The sequence below is a fragment of the Pinus tabuliformis genome, chromosome 3_1 (genome assembly GCF_031772625.1).
Source record: "Pinus tabuliformis cultivar Carrire ecotype Pingquan chromosome 3_1, CPIR1, whole genome shotgun sequence".
Classification (NCBI taxonomy): Eukaryota; Viridiplantae; Streptophyta; class Pinopsida; order Pinales; family Pinaceae; genus Pinus; species Pinus tabuliformis.
Genome location: NC_142301.1, coordinates 159,959,931 through 159,964,647, shown reverse-complemented (window position 1 = coordinate 159,964,647; position 4,717 = coordinate 159,959,931). Strand labels below are relative to the sequence as shown.

Here is a 4,717-nt window from a genome sequence, read left to right as displayed (position 1 = left end):
AAAGGATGAGTCAGCCTGCAACTGATGTGTAGCTGCCTTGTGTCCTCTCTCTCTTCAGTTAATCTTTAGTTGATCTTCAGTTCTTGAGTCCACTTGGAGAACCTTGCTTCCACTTGGAGAAACAGAGCCTCTGACTCATCACAAGGCAAAATACCTGATCCAAGTGTCATTTTTGGAAGATTCCAGAGCAATGACTCAGTGTGCCACTTGTCCCATCTTGCTCAGCGCAGGTGGCCTTTGTCCCACTTGCTTTGCAACGCAGGTACACCATGGAGCAACTGAGTTTCAGCGCAGAAACCTAGTGGAGCACCTGCTTTGATTTCAGGATTGCTTGTTTTTGAGTATTTTCAGGTGGAGAACTGATCTGAGAGCTGTTGGTTTGCTGACCTTGTTCCTCTAGGGGTAGGAACATCATGTTTAGGGAACTTTGGATCCCTTGAATTATTGACAATTCATGTCTGTTGCTGTAAGGCACAAAATTGTCTATAACAAAGAGGAAAAAATTAAACCCAACTCTCTCAAAGCCTATATATATTTGTTTTAACCCAAGACTAAGTCATTGCGTTATGAAAAAGCTTGAGAGAGGCATTGTTGAAGAAAAGAAAGCCAAGGAGGAGGAATTCGAGTAAGGAGGGCAGATTTCTAGGTGGCGCAGTGCACACACCAGGGCGCGTGATGCACACGGAGGGGGCGCGATGCACACGGAGGGCGCGACGCACTGGCAGCCAACCCACAGTGGAAAATTGACAAGGGCGCGACGCACAGGGCCAGGGAGCTCAAAAACACTTGCAAATTCGTTCTATATCTCGGTTGAAGGCTAGCAAGCAAGAGGTAGGCTCTAATGAAACCCCTTCTCTGTAAATTTGGTCAATGGTTGGTGTTACTAAGACGTTGAAGGGTATCCGTAGCATGCTTTACCATCCATGAAAATACTCATCAAAGCAAAAGACAAATGGGGTTGCAAACTCGAAGACACCACCAAGGTTTTGTTTCCCCTCCCCCTTGTCCCCTCACTCCTCATCATAGTCACCTCCATTCCACCTCATCTCCTAAAGAAACCACCTTAAATCACCCTAAAACCTTCTCCCCTATTTTTCCAAGCAAATCAATGTCGTTTGAAAGTGCGCCGCGCACACACAAGGTGGCGCAGCGCACTCAGGGCACGCGGCGCACTGGGAGCTCGGCCACAGTGTTAACACTGCACTGGCGCGGCGCATACCTGGCGCACGGCGCACTGGGCAAAGTGCATGGCGCACAGGCCTGTGAGCCTAAAAAAAGCACCGAAGTCACCCAAATTTTTGTAATTGGCTCTCATCATTGCAAAAGTGGCCCTAGATCTTTTAATCATTGATCCTTGACTCAAGGAAAAATATATTTTGGTGGCCATGAAATCAAAGGAAAATTTTTATTAAGCAAACACAAAAATGACACAAGCAGGGACAAAGAGCTAGGGTTTTGCTACAGTAACATGATAACTAGATATGCTCCTATCCTATCTCTATTTTCTAAATTCTCCTGGAGCAAGTTTTCCTAATAGTTACCCTAGCTACAATGTAAACATATCCCTTTGTCCCCTTTACTCCTATAGCTCAAAATGTCCTTAACCCTACCCCATCAAAACCATACCTGAAACACTCCCAGATCCCTGATAAATTTCTCCTTTAAAATCCCTATTCCCATTTTTCATCATTCCCCTCCTAACACTCCCCTGTTTTATTGTCCCCTTGGTAACAGTTTTTGAGAGCATTCATCAGTGTCATTGGATTCAAAGGGCAGCATTAAACTCAGGGTACAAGCAGCAGTGATGGCATCAGAAAATTTATCAGATTATGAGGGGGATACACACAGTGACACATCTTCAGAAGAGAGGGCCCATAGGAGACATCACTAGAGTGGAAAACATCTCAAAGATGAGCCCAACACCCTCACAGAGCTACAGGCATGCCCACTGCCATGTCTTGTTTCCAGCACTTGGCATGTTATGAATTTTTCCAAAGGGTGGCAAATGTCAGAGTACATAATGAGTTGGCCCACCTTTTCACACTTCATCTACAAGGAGGCCAATCTGTCCTAGCCAGGGTCACTTTCACCTTGATACTGGAGGCTATATCAGTGGCAACAGGGATACCTAATGGTGGGGAGCAGTGGCATAAGAAAAAGAAGGTTGAGAGGCATCACTATGAGCCTTACATCAAGAACAGTTGCTTGAGCCAGCTCACTAGAATTTTTCCATTTATATTTTTGAGGGAGGAGTATGCCCCACTCATGAGATTGATCATGAAGTATTTCAGTTGCGAGGGGAGGTTTTCTCGCCTTTATGCCTATCACATCCGCTTGCTCATGAACTTCACCAGGGTGCGGATGATGAGCCTCCCATTATTCATCTACAACAACAATGAGAAGATGAAAAACTTCATGCAGCGCAAGACCCCACAAAAGCAGCTAAATAGTGTCTATCATTTTGCACTCATCCAGATTTTAGTGGACCATCAGTTGGGATTGCAGGGTATTGCTTGGGAGGAATTCATCTCCCGTTATTTCTTCAGCGCTCCACTGGTGATATCAGAGGTAGAACATGAGGTGGGAGGTCCTTCACATCAGTTTGAGCATTGTTAGCGCTCGAATCTGTCTCAGGCTAAAAAAGGAAAAACTCGAGGCAACATCAAACGAAGCTCAGCCTCGTAGCTAGCCCTACGAGGACAAGAGAGGGCTCTCTCCAGGTCTATCTCGATAAAATTATCAATAGAGTCCGAGATGAATTAAACTATAACTGATTTAGGCTAGTAAAATGAATTTGAAAGAGAGATATTTGATTTAATGACTAAGTTGATGGGCTGCATGGGACAAGGAACAACTTTAACACAGAAATAGAATCGAAGACACAGATTATCTCCTGAGACAAGATAGGCAAGAGATTTAACATCAAATTTGAAACACTATGGAGTGGGTGAACTGTTGAGAGGTTGACAAGGGCATAGAAGATGAATCCTTGTGAAACAGAAGAAAACATTAAATATGAACACTTTCCCAAGGCAGAGAAATAAATTGGATTCTGCCTTTCTCACTTAAAAAGCATTCAGTTGAAAACGATTATGAATGAACTATGAAACAGAAACAAGAGACATATGAAATAGGAGAAGAAACACATGCTAAATTCATAACGCAAGGATCTCATGAAACAAATATGTACCATTCATTTATTTCTCTGTCAAATCTGTACAATGAAGCGCTGGTATTTTTTTTTTTTCTCCCACACTTTCCTCAGAAACTCAGAACCCTCTTCAAAAATTTTCTATACAATAAATAGACTCACCCTATCAAAAAATAAATCGATTCAGAATATGGGATGATTTAATCATTACTAACTGAAAATGAAAAGCCATCCATCGCTAAAGGAGCAACATTACATTTTGCTTGGATCTGAAAGAGTGACATCTGTAGGTGTGAATCCCTTGAAATTGTAACTGAAGTCAGAAATAGACCATCGTTTCCTATTTTTCGGCTGTGGTAGGTATTCTTCATTTAATTGGGCGTTTGACCTTTCACCTTCTCTTTTGCCGTTTAAAACCAATTTTTGTAATTAGCGATAGATCCATCAAATTTAGTATATCTGGAACCTTGGATTCCTTCATGGCCTCTGTCGAATTTATCAGCAGGCCTCAATAAAGCTATTTTATGGTTCCAAAAGTCCTCATGTTTGATACCTCCATAGATGTAGCTTAGAAGAGCAATGCAAGCTTGCATAGATATGTCTTCAATATTAATTATCGATGATTCTTTCTCTTTGAGATCATGCAAGTACTCTCAAAAACAGGGGATTGTGCTGCTAAAACAACCCGATGTGCTCTAACACTACCATTAGCAGTATTAATAATTACATCTGTGTGAAGACCATCATCCAACATACGAGAAAGGCATTTTAATGCACCCTTAGTTGCTTGACACTACATTTCTCCTTCATTGGGCCATATTGAACAAGCTTCTCCACCAATCATGGTAGCAATTTTCAGGTCCAGGAACTCCACATCAATTATAAAACGTCCATGAAAGCTAGAATCTATAGGCCAAACAAAATCCTCACTGCTGCAGAGCAACTTATCATAGACTGGTGATGTCCAAGGTCGACGACTTACTCCTATATTGAATATACGAAGCACAAATGTTGCAATTGGTGGTTGTTCTTTAGAAATGCAACCAGGCTCAGGGAAAAGACGAATATATAGATACCTGTTCATCTCAATTGAAAAGTGCCAGTTCCAGATTCTGACTCTGAGGGCATCAGACCTCTGGTAAGAGCAGGAGCCCAAGCTTTCAATCCTCCTTTGTGCAAGCCTTGCAGTTGTCTCTACCTTTGACTCGGTCATGTTTGTTGCTCTTCTTCAGTTCTTTTTTCTTTTTGGCTGATATTTTAGCTGGACCAAAATCTCAACTTTTGGTGAAAAATCTGCATCAAGTAGGACATTGTGAGGCTTTATGTCGCAATGTAAGATGTGATTATTGCAATCTTCATGTAGGTATGCAATACCGTGAGCTGTACCAATTGCAATTGAATACAACTGTTTCCAATCCAACTTGTCTCTAAGGCTTCCATGGATATACTTGTCCAGGGAACCATTTGTCATGTATTCATACACCAAAGCTCTTCTGGATCTCTGCACACAATAACCCAAGAGGCGCACCAGGTTAACATGATATGTCCTCCCCACTGTAGCTACTT

At 42.3% G+C, this 4,717-nt stretch overlaps 1 pseudogene; it reads right to left on the bottom strand.

The window, feature by feature from the left end:
- Window positions 1–3,561: 3,561 nt before the first annotated feature.
- LOC149186285 (BTB/POZ domain-containing protein At1g21780 pseudogene) lies at window positions 3,562–4,364 on the bottom strand (annotated as a pseudogene).
- Between the last annotated feature and the right edge of the window lie 353 nt (window positions 4,365–4,717).